This window comes from Phyllobates terribilis, unplaced genomic scaffold (assembly GCF_046119375.1).
Source record: "Phyllobates terribilis strain yellow unplaced genomic scaffold, ASM4611937v1 Scaffold_12__6_contigs__length_324123572, whole genome shotgun sequence".
NCBI lineage: Eukaryota > Metazoa > Chordata > Amphibia > Anura > Dendrobatidae > Phyllobates > Phyllobates terribilis.
Window position 1 is genome coordinate 10,914,901 of NW_027362772.1, and position 15,751 is coordinate 10,930,651.

The 15,751-nt window shown below is 45.4% G+C and overlaps 1 protein-coding gene and 1 pseudogene across 1 annotated transcript in view; both read right to left on the reverse strand.

Moving 5' to 3' along the window:
• LOC141171898 (uncharacterized) overlaps window positions 1-15,751 on the reverse strand; it is an 819,676-nt gene that overhangs the window by 570,127 nt on the left and 233,798 nt on the right. The gene's annotated exons all lie outside the window — the stretch shown is intronic.
• Window positions 1-15,751, reverse strand: part of LOC141172901 (uncharacterized) — a 71,653-nt pseudogene that overhangs the window by 7,326 nt on the left and 48,576 nt on the right.

Sequence of the window (15,751 nt, forward strand, 5' to 3'; positions counted from 1 at the left end):
AAATTCCCATCTGAAAACGCTGGCGGCAGAGGTCACAGTTCGTTGGACAACCAAGGAGTATAGGCGAGAGAGACACAACTCATGTTTCGACGGACTACACCGTCGATAAAGCAGCCACAGCCGGTGACTGAGTAAAATCTGTGACTTCTCTGCATTTAGTGGTTACTACTCACCTGGGTAGTCATATGTCGGAATCTCCTCCTTACACCGCTCATCATCCCTAAAATATGTCTCTGTAGTATTAGTATGGGTCAGATCTTCACCCTGAAACAAATATTATAAAAGTCACAGACAGATGGAAAAGTCACATCTATGATCAGCTCTAATCCTGCCATCGCCACCGTTCTCATTACACAAATATAAACCATATAATACTGGTGGATAAAACAAGACTGAGCACAAGACCTTCACAGCCGTCTACACATCATAGGGGAGATCTCATGACACCTTCTCTTCATCTACCTGATGATCCTGAGGAACATTGGGATCTTCTAGTTTACAGTCCTGTGGAAGAAGAGGACGGGGACATCTCTCTGGTGTTGTCCTCTTACTGGATGGATCTGGAGGAAACACATACAGGGACTGAATTCATTCTTTACATACAGATAATTATAGGCCGTGTGTATTTAGTCCTGTCTATTACCTGATGATGTGAGGGGCTGGGGAACCTCCATCATGACGTCCATGTACAGATATTTGTGTCCTTCTAAATACTCCCACTCCTCCATGGAGAAATAGACAGCGACATCCTGACACCTTATAGGAATCTGAAACATACAATGATACCGTCATCCCCCCGATCCCTCCATAGCGTTACTGTATAATGTCCCAGCATTCCCAGCAGTATCACCTCTCCAGTCAGCAGCTCAATCATCTTGTAGGTGAGTTGTAGGATCTTCTGGTCATTGATGTCCTCATGTATCAGGATGTTAGATAGAGGTCTCGTGATTGGGCTCAGGGGTCTTCCCCATTCCTCAGACACAGGGTCCTGACAGCGCTCACTAGAGGTCTTCTTCACTACTGTGTAATCCTAGTTATGGAGAGACACATTAATAAATCTCACTACAGACATTTCCAGAGTCCTCACCTCTGACGTTATCAGAATCTCTCACCTCTCCAGTAAGCCGGAAGAGGATCTCTAGGGTGAGGTGTAATATCCTCTCCGCCATCTTGTCTCTGCTCATATCCATCTTTGATAGGTAAATCAGGAAAATTCTCTCATATAGAAGATTTTCACTGAGAGGATCCGACACTGTAGAGAGAAGATGATGAGCTGATGAAACAGCATAAAAATCCTGTATAATAATACAATTACTGCAGATAATAAGGGAAACATATGAGATTTATTATTTTAAAGTATTTAGTTTTCTTCTATACATCAAACTAATAAAACCTATATATTTTAGGCTACAGACAAGAAGCAGTTTCTTCCTCGGAGTCGGCAGCTGAACACGTTTCTCATAGACTCATCGTCCATAACGCTAATTCTCGAATCATTTACTGACACTGGAATCGGTAATGGATCCCACATTCCTCTATTCCTCCTCATCTAGTGAGGAAGGACCCCCAACAAGGCGCCTTAGGACCTAGGCAATCCCTTCCGCAATCAATCTCATATGGCCTGCACCCCCCAAAAATGATCAGCCTGATATTCTGGATTTCATCGGAAGCTCAGGAATCCAATTTGATGTTACATGCCTCACTGAAATTGACTTTTTCAAATTCTTTTTCAGAGAGGAAATAGTAAATCTTATGGTGGCCCAGACATATTTTATTCCCATCAATTTTTTACCAAAAATCCCACGTCAGCATAAGCCAGGTGGCCCCCCTGTAAATGAAGCAGAGATTAGGACATTTTGAAGCATGGTGCTGCATATGGGCATAGCTAGAAAACCAGAGATTCGGCAATACTGGAGTACTGATATTCTCTACAGCACACCGGTATTCTGTTTGGCTATGAAAAAAATGTTTGCATTAGGCCCCAGCCCCACTATCAGTATTTGGTCAGTATTTTTTCTTAGGAGTGGGAGCCAAAACCAGGTGAGGAACAAATCAGAGAAAAGGTATAATAGAAACAAGTCACCAATTCTGCATTTATCACCCACTCCTGGTTTTGGCTCCCACTCCTGAGAAAAAATACTGACCGAATACGGATAGTGGGGCCGTGGCCTTATAGTGATAATGCGCTGTGTCCTCCTGAGACGATCCTAACTTTGATTGTCTATACACAATTCGGCCAGTAGTTGAACACTTCAGCAAAAAATTTGCTGAGGCATACAACCCCCAAAGGGACATCTCTATAGATGAATCTCTGGTTCATTTCAAAGGGAGGTTAAATTTCCGACAATACACTGTGTGCAGAATTATTAGGCAAGTTGTATTTTAGAGGATTATTTTTATTATTGATCAACAACTATGTTCTCAATCAACCCAAAAGACTCATAAATATCCGAGCTTAATATTTTTGGAAGTTGGAGTGGGATTTTTTTAGATTTGGCTATTTTAGGAGGATATCTGTTTGTGCAGGTAACTATTACTGTGCAGAATTACTAGGCAACTTAATAAAAACCAAATATAATCCCATCTCACTTATTTATTTTCACCAGGTAAGCCAATATCAGTGCACAAAATTTAGAAATAAACATTTCTGACATGCAAAAACAAAAAAAATTAGTGATCAGTATAGCCACCTTTCTTTATGAAACAGCCTTCCATTCATAGATTCGGTCAGTTGCTTGATCTGTTTTCGATCACCATTGCGTGCAGCAGCCACCACAGCCTCCCAGACACTGTTCAGAGAGGTGTACTGTTTTCCCTCCCTGTAGATCTCAAATTTTATGATGGACCACAGGTTCTCTATGGGATTCAGATCAGGTGAACAAGGGGGCAATGTCATTATTTTTTCTTCTTTTAGACCTTTACTGGCCAGCCACGCTGTGGAGTAGTTGAATGCATGTGATGGAGCATTGTCCTGCAGGAAAATCATCTTTTTCTTGAACGATACCGACTTCTTCCTGTACCACTGCTTGAAGAAGTTGTCTTCCAGAAACTGGCAGTAGGTCTGGGAGTTGAACTTCACTCCATCCTCAACCCGAAAAGGTCCCACAAGTTCATCTTTGATGACACCAGCCCATACCAGTACCCCACCTCCACCTTGCTGGCGTCTGAGTCGGAGTTGAGCTCTCTGCCCTTTAGAGATCCAGCCTCTGGCCCATCCATCTGGCCCATCACGAGTCACTCTCATTTCATCAGTCCATAAAACCTTTGAAAAATCAGTCTTAAGATATTTCTTGGCCCATTCTTGATGTTTTATCTTATGTTTCTTGTTCAAAGGTGGTCGTTTTTCAGCCTTCCTTACCTTGGCCATGTCCCTGAGTATCGCACACTTTGTGCTTTTTGATACTCCAGTAACGTTGCAGCTCTGAAATATGGCAAAACTAGTGGCGTATGGCATCTTGGCAGCTTCACGCTTGATTTTCCTCAATTCATGGGCAGTTATTTTGCGCCTTTTTTGGCCAACACGCTTCTTGCGACCCTGTTGGCTATTTGCCATGAAACGCTTGATTGTTCGGTGATCACGCTTCAAAAGTTTGGAAATTTCAAGACTGCTGCTTCCCTCTGCAAGACAGCTCACAATTTTGGACTTTTCAGTGACCGTCAAATCTCTCTTCTGACCCATTTTGCCAAAGGAAAGGAAGTTGCCTAATAATTAAGCACACTTTATATAGGGTGTTGATGTCATTAGACAACACCCCTCCTCATTACAGAGATGCACATCACCAGATTTACTTAATTGGTAGTTGGCTCTCAAGCCTATGCAGCTTGGAGTAGGACAACATGTATAAAAAGTATCAAAGTGATCAAAATACGCATTTGCCTAATAATTCTGCACGCGGTGTACTTGCCCAGTAAGAGGGCTAGGTACGGAGATAAACTGTAAAAGATGTGCGAGAGTACCACAGGGTACACCCACAGATTTAGGGTCTAAGAAGGAAAGGACGTCCAAATTAACAAGTGGGATAACTGTGTGGGAATTGATGCACCCACTAATGGATAAGGGTTATCCCCTCTACATTGATAAATTTTTACACCAGCATCCCACTCTTCAAGACCCTCTCTGTCAGAGGTACAGTTGCATGCAGCACCGAGTGAAAAAAAACAGACAGGCCTCTCTAAGCTGCTAATTGGGCAATTGCTGAGAAAGGGAGAAATAATTAAGCTACTCAACCAGTATAGGTGCTTCATAATAATTATTGTACAGAAAAATCCTCTGATTAGGTGCACTTGTGGACTACAGAGTAAGGGGACAAAATCGCTAGAAAACATCAGAACCACGGGCTGAAAAAAAAAATTATCAAAAAAATCCCAAATGACAGAGTATCATATAAAAGATAAAGTCTTTATTAAGGAATGTATAAAATCTACATAATACAGGTAATTGGAAATGGCGACAGAGATCGTGACATGCACATGAAAAAAGGATGTGCGTATCACCCAGAGATCACACAGGAAATATTTGTATAGTACAGATAATTATAAACATCAACGCTCGCTCCCTCTGCAACAAATGTTCCTACATCCATGATCTTTTCATTACTACCAAACTTTCCTTACTCTGCATCACTGAAATGTGGCTCAAGCCCTCTGACACGGCCTCTCCAGCTGCACTTTCGTACGGTGGATTCCATCTTTCTTACACACCCCGCTCCAACGCCAACCATGGTGGAAGAGTAGGTTTTCTCCTGTCAGATTACCGCTCCATCACCCAAATCCCACTGCCATCCTCCGTTACTCTCCCCTCCTTTCAGGTGCATTCTGTGCGCATCTACTCCCCCTCCAACCGGCCACCACTTTCTTTGACCACTTCACCACCTGGCTGCTTCATTTCCTTTCCGCTGACATCCCCACTATCATCATGGGTGACTTCAACATCCCCATTGACACTTCCAACTCATCTGCCTCTAAGCTTCTATCCCTCACTTCCTCCTTCGGCCTTGCTCAATGGTCTTCTGCCCCCACTCACAAAGATGGACACACACTAGGCCTCATCTTCACCCACCTCTGTTCCCTAACTTCTCTAACTCACCTCTCCCCCTGTCTGACCACAACCTACTTACATTCTCTTCCCTCTCCTCTCCAGGTGAACAATCCTTACTCCACAAACTTGCAGACCTTCGCAGAAATCTCAAACACCTTGACCTACACTCACTCTCTGAATCCCTCCGCCCTCTTACAGGCATAAGTTCATTACACGATGCAGATGCTGCTGCCACTTTATATATTACTACTACAACAGCTGCAGCTCTCAACTCAGTCGACCCTGTCACTCTAGATGTGAGTGCAACACAGAGAGTCACGCCAGGTGTGAGTGCAACACAGAGGGGAAAGGGAAAGGGAGCCCAGACACTAGTGAAAGGGGGAAGAGGTGACCTCCTAATCTGGACTAGCATCACCCTGTCTCCCCCTAACATCCCTATACAGCCTCCACAGCTGTCGCCGATCACGTGCCTCACCCTACTATCCATGGTGTAAGGCTATAGCTGGGGGTGGAAGGAGATGTGCACTAGTCAACCTCCGCTAGCACTCTAAAGACAAAAAGGGGAAGACAACACAAGGGAATAACAACTTAGCTTAGAAGAAACTCCAATAGGGCAAACGGCCTAAAGACTCCAGAAAGGACGTGATGCTACTTCAGCCAAGTTCCAAGTAGAAATGAGTATAACTGGCGACGCCCACCTAGACACACCAGGTAAAAATACACCCAGACTAAAGGGAGGTAGTCGCTGGGTCCTAAACACAGCCTCCTATCTAGGCAGCTGTCTGCATTGCCAAACGTGGAGATCTCCTGCAAACCACTGCAGGGCGACTGTCACCTCTGACACACCCGTGACAGACCCCCCCACGCATACCACAGCTCGCATACTCAAAAGGCAACCCTGGCACACCAACCTGACTAAAGAACTACGAAGGGCCTCCAGGGTTGCCGAGCAGAGATGGAAAAGGTCCCACTCCAATGAGCATTTCATTGCATTCAAATAGTCCCTCAATTCTTTCAATTCCACACTTACTGCAGCAAAACAAACCTACTTCTCATCTCTCATATCCTCTCCCTGTTTCACAACCCTAAGCAGCTATTCAACACTTTTAATTCTCTCCTCCCTCTCCTCTCATATCAGCCGAAGACTTTGCCTCATTCTTCAAGCAGAAGATTGACACCATCAGACAAAGCTCTTGCCTAAAGACCCCACAGCCCCTCCTCCAAAACCAGCTTCTTCACCATTACGGACGATCAAGTTTCCTTTTTACTCCTCGCCACCTTCGAACTTGACCCAATACGTCCCACCTCACCCCAAACCTCACCACAGTCTTCATCCCAAACCTAACCCACCTTTTCAATCTGTCACAACTGGTATCTTCCCCTCATGTTTCAAACATGTCTCCATCACACCCATCCTCAAAAATCCCTCCCTTGACCTATCCTCTGACTAGCTATTGCCCCATATCACTTCTCCCCGATGCCTCAAAACTACTGGAACAACACGTCCATTCTGAACTGTCCTCCCACCTCTCCTCCTGCTCCCTCTTTGACCGCTTACAATCTGGCTTCCGACCGCACCATTCTACTGAAACTCCTCTGACTAAAGTCACCAACGACCTACTAACTGCCAAATCCAAGCGACACTACTCTGTCCTCCTCCTCCTGGACCTGTCATCGGCCTTTGACACAGTGGACCATTCCCTCTTACCACAGACTCTCTTATGTCTTGGCATCACAGACTTGGCCCTATCTTGGAGCTCTTCATACCTAACAGACCGGACATTGTGTCTTCCACTTAAACACCACCTCCTCATCTCACCCCCTATCTGTCCGTGTCCCCCGAGGTTCAGTTCTAGGACCTCTGCTCTTCTCAATCTATGGCCTGGGACAGCTCACAGAGTCCCATGGGTTTCAGTATCATCTCTATGCTGATGACACACAGATCTATCTCTCTGGATCTGATATCACCTGCTTACTCATCAGAATCCCACAATGTCTGTCCGCTATTTCATCCTTCTTCTCTGACAGATTTTTAAAACTTAACATGGATAAAACTGAATTCATCATCTTTCCACCATCTCACTCAACCCCCTCATCTGACGAATCCATCATAGTCAATGGCTGCTCACTCTCCCCAGTCCCGCAAGCTCGCTGCCTTGGGGTAACCCTGGACTCTGACCTCTCCTTCAAACCATATATCCAAGCCCTTTCCACTTCCTGCCAACTCCAACTCAAAACAATCTCCTGGATCCGCACATTCCTCAGCCATAAATCTGCAAAAACACTAGTGCACGCCTTCATCATCTACCGCCTCGACTACTGCAACCTCCTGCTCTGTGGCCTCCCCTCTAACACTCTCGCACACATCCAATCTATCCTAAACTCTGCTGCCCGACTAACCCACCTGTCCCCCCGCTATTCCCCCCGGCCTCTCCTTTCTGTCAATCCCTTCACTGGCTCCCCATTACCCAGAGACTCTGGTTCAAAACCCTAACCATGGCATAAAAAGCCATCCACAACTGGTCTCCTCCATACATCTGTGACCTAGTCTCCTGGTACTTACCTGCACACAACCTCCGATTCTCACAAGATCTCCTTCTCTACTACCCTCTTATCTCTTCTTCCCACAATCGCATACAAGATTTCTCCCGTGCATCCTCCCTACTCTGGAACTCTCTACCTCAACATATCAGACTCTCACCTACTGTGGAAACCTTCAAAAGGAACCTGAAGACCTACCTCTTCCAACAAGCGTACAACCTGCAGTAACCACCACTCCACCATACTGCTGCACGACCAGTTCTACCCTCACCTACTGTATCCTCACCCATCCCTTGTAGGTTGTGAGCCCTCGCTCAGGGTCCTCTTTCCTCTTGCACCAGTCACTGACTTTTATTGTTCAAAATTATTGTAATTGTTTTTGCTATGTATACCCCTTTCACATGTAAAGTGCCATGGAATAAATGGTGCTATAATAAATAATAATAATAATAATAATAATAATTAAATCCTATTACCACACTCCCCTTCAGCATACAATCACATTAGTACACCACTGGCCAATCCAACAATGTCAAAAAGACTACTGATGATATAGTAGGAAAAATAATTAAATAGGGATAGTGTATACCTGTTATACTGTGGTCTAGAGGCAAAATGGTGATCACACGATTGTGATATGGCCGCAGGTGATGGACTCCCTGACATCTAGGGTGTGGAACTCCCTTTCCCCCTCATTTTTAGGGTTCTCGCAGAATGACTTTAAAACTATATCCTGTGATCTATGAAAAGAGGACACTACCTTTGGAAGGAAGGCAGGGTCCGGGGAAAGAATAACCCTATCTGATAGGATTTGAGTGAAGGGCTGATTTACTGATAGGGCCTGAATCTCTCCTACCCGCCTAGCTGATAAAACGGCACTCCTGGTGGCTATTACAAGTGTCAAATTTTTAAGAGAACAATCTGATACGGGCTCAAAGGGAGTCTTGGTAAGAGCTTTGAGGACTAGGTTTAAGTCCCAGGGGGCTGTTCTCGGTTTTGGAACAGATTCCGAGCGGCTAAGTGCTCTAAAGAATTTTACTATCAAGGGGTGGGACGAGAGGTCTCCTCCAAAAAGGGCCCCTAAAGCTGCAGAGTGAACCTTAAGGGTACTCTTTTTTAGCCCCATCTCCCAACCTTTTTGCAGGAATTCTAAAATCCCCACGTATGGTACCCCTTGTTTTTTTAAAGGATTTATTCCTGAAAAAAATTAGAAATTTACTCCATATTCTATAATATATAGTTGACATTTTCTTCCTTGCTTTAACAAGTGTGGAAATCACTCTCCCCGAGCACCCTTTAGCTTTCAGAAGTTGCCGCTCAAGCGCCAAGCTTCTTTACGTCTGGGTGGTGAATGGGACCCTGGGAAAGGAGGTCTGGAATCTCTGGGAGTACCCACGGAGTTGCCACCGATAGGCGACGAACCCAGGAAAACCATGTTCTCCTGGGCCAAAAGGGTGCCACTAGAATTATCTCGGCCCTCTCCATACGTACATCCCTGAGAACTGCTGGAATTAGATGTACAGGGGGAAAGGCATAGAGCAGGCCTACTGGCCATTTGAAGAGAAGGGTGTCTACCCCACAGGGGAGATCTTTTGGATCTAAGAAGAATTTGCGGACTTTTTTGTTCAGCTTGTGCGCAAAAAGATCTATTTTTGGAACCCCCCCAGAGACCTACTGTTTTCTGGAAGATTCCTGAGTTCACGGACCATTTGTCCTGATCTACCCTGTGACGACTCAGGAAGTCTGCTTTTATATTTTCTGAAGCCTTTAAATAGCCTGCCAAGATGGAACTTAGAATTCCTTCCACTAACAACATAATTTTTTGAGTTTCTGCCATAAGACCTTCTTGTTCCCCCCTGTTTGTTTATATAGGCCACTGCAGTTTTGTTGTCTAAGAGGATTCTTAGATGACGATCTTTTACAACTGGCAAGATTTGTCGTTAGGCTAATCCTATGGCTGCTAACTCTTTCCTGTTGGAATATGCATCTATCAAGTCTCGAGGCCATCTCCCTTGCAGGATGCTTCCCTCTACAAGGGCAACCCACACCCCAGGAACTTGCATCCGTAGTGAGTATAACGGGATTTTTTATTTCCCATGGGACTCCTTGCGATAGATTTGACTAGTTTGTCCACCACATCATTGATAGTTGAGTGTCCTTGGATATCATTATTGGCGTGTTCAGGTTCCCTCCTGCTTTCTGTTCTACTCTCAGGATATCCCATTGGAGAGGTCTGAAATGACACCTTGCCCAAATTACTGTCGAGATGCATGCAGGAGGGACCCCAAGGTGGACATGGCCCTTCTTAGTGTAGTCTCTGGTTTGTTTATTAGTTCTAAAGCTAGTCTTTCTAGTCTTTCCCTTTTTTCTTCTGGAAGGAAGGACATTTGTTTTCTTGAATCCAACCAGGTGCCTAAGAAGGTTTGTTTTTGTTTTGGCTCGAGCCTTTAATTTTTTTTTAGTTTATCAGCCACCCTAAAGAGGCTAAGATACTTAAAACCTTTGTGACTTCCAGGTTGCATTCGGACTCTGATCTTCCTACCACAAGAAAGTCGTTCAGATACGGGATGAATAAAACGTCAGTTTCCCTTATGTGTGCTGACATTTCCCCCACTATTTTTGTAAAGACCCTTGGGGCCATGGAAAGTCCAAAAGGGGGGCACTTGGAACTGTAGATGTGTCAGATGGCCCTTAATGTAGACCGCCACTCTTAGGAATCTGTGATGAGCTTGAAAGATGGAAACATGATAATAGGCATCTTTGAGATCTATAGTGGCCATGAAGCACTTTGGGAATAGAAGTTTTATCACTGACTCGGTGTTTTCCATCTTGAACCGTTTGAGAACCAGAAACTTGTTGAGGTTCCTTAAGTTTATGATGGTCCTGTAAGACTGATCTGTTTTTTATCTTAGGAATAAGGGGCTGTAAAACCCTTTTCCCACAGGATAGAACTCCTTTTTGGATTAGAGACATAACCTACTGTTCCAGGGTATCCTGTACCAAACCCGAAGGTTGGATTCTGGTGACAATATAAGCGTCTGGAGGGGGAGAAAGGAATTCTAATTTCAACCCCTCTAGTATTGTGTGCAGGACCCAGGGACTTAGGGAAATTCTTTCCCAGGCGGGGAAGAAGAGTTTTAATCTTCCACCTACCGGGGACCTGGCGTCATTGTCTTCTCGCTCTTTTTGGGAACCCGGACAAAAAACGATCCACCTGTGAGGTTTTTCCCGTTTCTTTCTGGTTCATTCCATTTCGAGTCTTTTGGCTTCGCCCCCACATTTCTGAACGTGCGAAAAGGCCTCTTGAATTTTGGTGTACTTAACTGGGGAAACTTTTTTAGAGTCTCCTGTTTTGTCCAGAATTTTGGCAAGAGAGGACCCAATAAGGTAATTCCCTTCGAAGGGAATACCAAAAAGCCTGGACTTTGAGTCGAAGTCGCCCTTCCAGTTTTTTAACCAGAGGGCTCTTCTGGCTGAATTTGACAGGGCACAGGTTCGGGCTGTTAGACGGACGGCGTCTCCTGAGGCGTTCGCAAGGAAGTCTGCCGCTTTGGCTAAATTGGGTATACAGGCTAGTATCTCGTTTTTGGGGCATTTATTCCGGATCTGGTCTTGTAATTGAGCCAGTCACACGCTTAAAGATCTCGCAGTGCATGTTGCCACTATGTTCGATTTAAATTCTGCGGCCCCTGTCTCCCAAGCTCTTTTTAGAAAACTCTCTACTTTCCAATCAAGAGGGTCTTTTAGTCCAGCATCATCAAATGGGAGGGATGAGTTCCTGAAGACTTTGCAGAACGCCAAATCTATCTTGGGTGCTTTGTCCCAGGTCTCTGAGTTCTCTGCTCCAAAAGGGTATTTTCTCTTCATCAGCTTGGGAATATAAGCTTTCCTGTCTGCTTTTTTCCATTCCCTTTGGATCAGCTGGGAGATGGTTTTGTGGACTGGAACCCTTTGAACGATTTTTTAATTTCACTTCTAATCATGCTCTGCATGATATCCATTAGTGAGGGAAACGCCGCTGACAAAGTTCTTTCTATACAATCCTTACAAAGTTTTTTGGTGTAAGCTGACTCTAGTTTATATTTGCATAATGCACATTCCTTAGGTTTCAATTTGGCTTGAGTCTTCCTAGGTCTTCCCAAAAGGAAATGTATAGAAAAAGTGTACTTTTAACAAAGTTTTTTCCCCAGGGTTTCACCCCTGACTTACCCCACCTGACGCAGGACTACACAGGTCGGAGGGGCAGCTTCCATGGGTTCTACAGGTTGAGCTGTGTCCTCCATTCTTGGGATGCAGCACTGAATGGAGGTGGGGGGGAGCTTATGTCCACTTCCTGCTCCTCCCCCCCCGTGATACCCCCCATGGTGTTCTCTGGGGAAGCACTATGCCCCTCGGGCCGTGCCCCCAGATGACGCCCCCGCTCTTGTCCCGGGGACGCACCAACCAAATCAAGCCGTGCCCCCGGGACCACTGCTGGCCGGCTCCCAGCAAAGCTTCGCGCCACCGGATGTGACGCAAGACGCAGGCGGGGATTCCAGGGAAGCACTCTGCCAGAATAGACCATTCCCCCGGAACTGACGTCACACCGCCCCGGAGATGCTTGCATGCGACTCGCCTGCCGGCATCCGGAACAGCGCCGCATGCCCCAGAGGAGCCAGGAAACCCGGACTGACAAGGGAGCAGTAGCGCCGAGGTGAATCTTCACTCCCTCGGCAGCGCCTGAGGAGCTGTAGGGTCTCTTCGAGGACAGGAAACCACTGAGGCATAGTAGAGGGCTCCGCCTTTCAAACCTGTAGTGGTTTCCTGCCCTCGGGGCGGTTCCCTCTCTCCATGGGTGCTGTCGTGGGGAATGGGAAAAAAGAAACAGAACTAATAAATTTTATATTTAATCCAAAAGAGAGGCATTGTTTAGGAAAAATATACAGAGATTTTACAAAAGGAGACAATACAATACATATGTAGTTACACAAAATAATAAGGATTAAAGAAGAAACTTACTATAAGATCAGAGACGATTCAATATAGCTGGAGGGGGGGGGGGGGCGCCCCACTTTGATGTGAACGTTATTGAACATGATCCGTTGCTTATAGTCTCTCTCTATACCCCCTGGCAATGAATACTGATCCATCCCTCAGTGGATTCTTTTATGTCAAAGAGTGAAACCTGCCCACATACCCCATGTGCTGCCTTCACATTTTTATTAAAATATCTGGCTTTTGTGATAACTTAATGCTGGTTGATCGTAGAGGCCCGAAAATGATACAAATTTTTTCCGTTGTGAATTTACCTTCTGTTAGAGACCACACACGATATAGCTGTGGTATGCCAGGTTGTTACTTTTGCGCCACAGCTTCCAGAAGGGGCTTACATCAAGGGAAAAATAAGCATATTGTTCCTTAACTGACCCTGTCACTAAAAATATGGGCCCCATTATTATCGAACTTATGGAACTTTAGTTATTCCATATTTTGTGTCGACTCCGGTCCGGCTGCAGAGCTCTGTTGAATTCCCGGGAACTAATCTTCCTTGGCTAGATGTACATTTATCACAAATCTCTGTTAATTGGGTTCGCCACCACTCTCAGTACTGGCATCTGCTTACAAGCCACTTCGCCTGCGAGTGCTAATTGGGTTTGTAGCACCTTTTGTGCTACCATTTCTCCTAGCTACTTCTGCTGTGGGTGATAATTTGCATACAGACAGATGGTGGATTGTCAGCTCCTCTCCTCTGACAAATACTATAGGGGAAAAGGGGTGAAGAGAGGGTTAGGGGAAATTCTTAATATTTTCTTAATACATACATGACAACCACCATAATACTTCTATGACAACCACCATAATACTCGCCTGTCGGATGTAATCCACATCAGCAGTCACTGATGTGACTGCTCAACAAGGCAGCCGGCTACACACTTACAATCACACTGCGGTCAGCGGCGGTGCCATGAGATCACTTGGGTTCATCAGCTGAACTGAACTTTCTCATGGCAACTCAGCACCACACACTGCCTGTCATTTATTTAGACACTGACTGTGTCAGTAAGTAGCCGGCTGTCATGTAGAGCAGTCACATTAGTGACTGCTGAAGTGGATTACGCCCGACAGGTGATTATTATGGTGTTTTTTATTTGTTCTCATTTAAAGCGGACAAGGCATGAGGCATTAGGTAAGTATAACTGTGTTGCTTATTTTTAAATAAATGTGTAAAATGGTGTCTGTCTCTCCCGCTTTTCTACAAACAGAATACAAAATGTACTGTGGGGACCCTTAATCCTGAATCTGGTGTTCAGGTCTATTGCCTGTATATTAAAATTTGTGACATTACAGCAGTACCTTCTCAACCATAAAAATTGCCCCTGGGGTTTTCCTTTTTTAGGGGGATGGGGTGGTGGCTATCTCACTTCAATAGTTTAGTGCTTGTAGGTTAATGGTAGATGAGGGTCCCTAGGGTCCCATCCAGTTCTTTCTAGATTAGTACATCCAGGAAAGACAACTGGTTATAACTAAACTCTGATGTAAATCTCAACTCTATTGATTTCCCTGACAAATTCAAGAAATTGTTCACTCGTCTTTGACCAGATGATATATTAATGACATTTTTATCTATACCCCAGTATATGGATCCCAAACATGATCATCCCTGAATATTGTGGTTTCCTCCCACCAGCCCAGGAATAGGTTAGCATATGAGGGGGCACAGGGGTTCCCCATCGCAGTACCCCTGAGCTGGAGGAAGTACTTCCTGTCAAAAAGAAAGAAGTTATGAGTAAGAGTGAACTTTAGAAGATCCTCCATGAAGTCATTATGTCTGCTGCACTGTACTGATCTCGATATAAAGAAATGTCTTACTCCTCTGATACCATCCTCAGGCCGAATATTACTGTACAAATCCTCGATATCTAGTAAGGCCGGCTGCTCCCCTACATGCATGTATACATGCTCAAGGGTCTACATGGAGGGGAGCAGGCAAAGGGAAAACCAACTCCAGAGGGATTATTCCAACTGCAGGACCTCAGACGGTACTGTGGGGGCATCATACATACTGCATAAGGGGCATAATGGGGGCATCATACATACTGCATAAGGGGCATAATGGGGGCATCATACAGACTGCATAAGGGGCATAATGGGGGCATCATACATACTGCATAAGGGGCATAATGGGGGCATTACACTGTGTGGGGGCATCATACATAAAGCATAAGGGGCATAATGGGGGCATTACACTGTGTGGGGGCATCATACATACTGCATAAGGGGCATAATGGGGGCATTACACTGTGTGGGGGCATCATACATACTGCATAAGGGGCATAATGGGGGCATTACACTGTGTGGGGGCATCATACATACTGCATAAGGGGCATAATGGGGGCATTACACTGTGTGGGGGCATCATACATACGGCATAAGGGGCATAATGGGGGCATTACACTGTGTGGGGCATCATACATACGGCATAAGGGGCATAATGGGGGCATTACACTGTGTGGGGGCATCATACATACTGCATAAGGGGCATAATGGGGGCATTACACTGTTGGGGGGCATCATACATACTGCATAAGGGGCATAATGGAGGCATTACACTGTGTGGGGGCATCATACATACTGCACAAGGGGCATAACACTGTGTGGGGGCATCATACATACTGTGTAAGGGGCATAATGGGGGCATCATACATACTGCACAAGGGGCATAATGGGGGCATTACACTGTGTGGGGGCATCATACATACTGCATAAGGGGCATAATGGAAGCATTACACTGTGTGGGGGCATCATACATACTACATTTGGGGCATAATGGGGGCATTACACTGTGTGGGGGCATCATACATCCTGCATAAGGGGCATAATAGGGGCATTACACATACTGCATAAGGGGCATAATGGTGGCATTACATTGTGTGGGGGCATCATGCATACTGCATAAGGGGCATTATACTGTGTGAGGGCATCATACATCCTGCATAAGGGGTATAATGGGGGCATTACATTGTGTGGGGGAATCATACATACTGCATAAGGGGCATAATGGGGGCATTACACTGTGTGGGGGCATCATACATCCTGCATAAGGGGCATTACACTGTGCGGGGGCATCATACATACTGCATAAGGGGAATAATAGGGGCATTACACTGTGTGGGGGCATCATACATCCTGCAT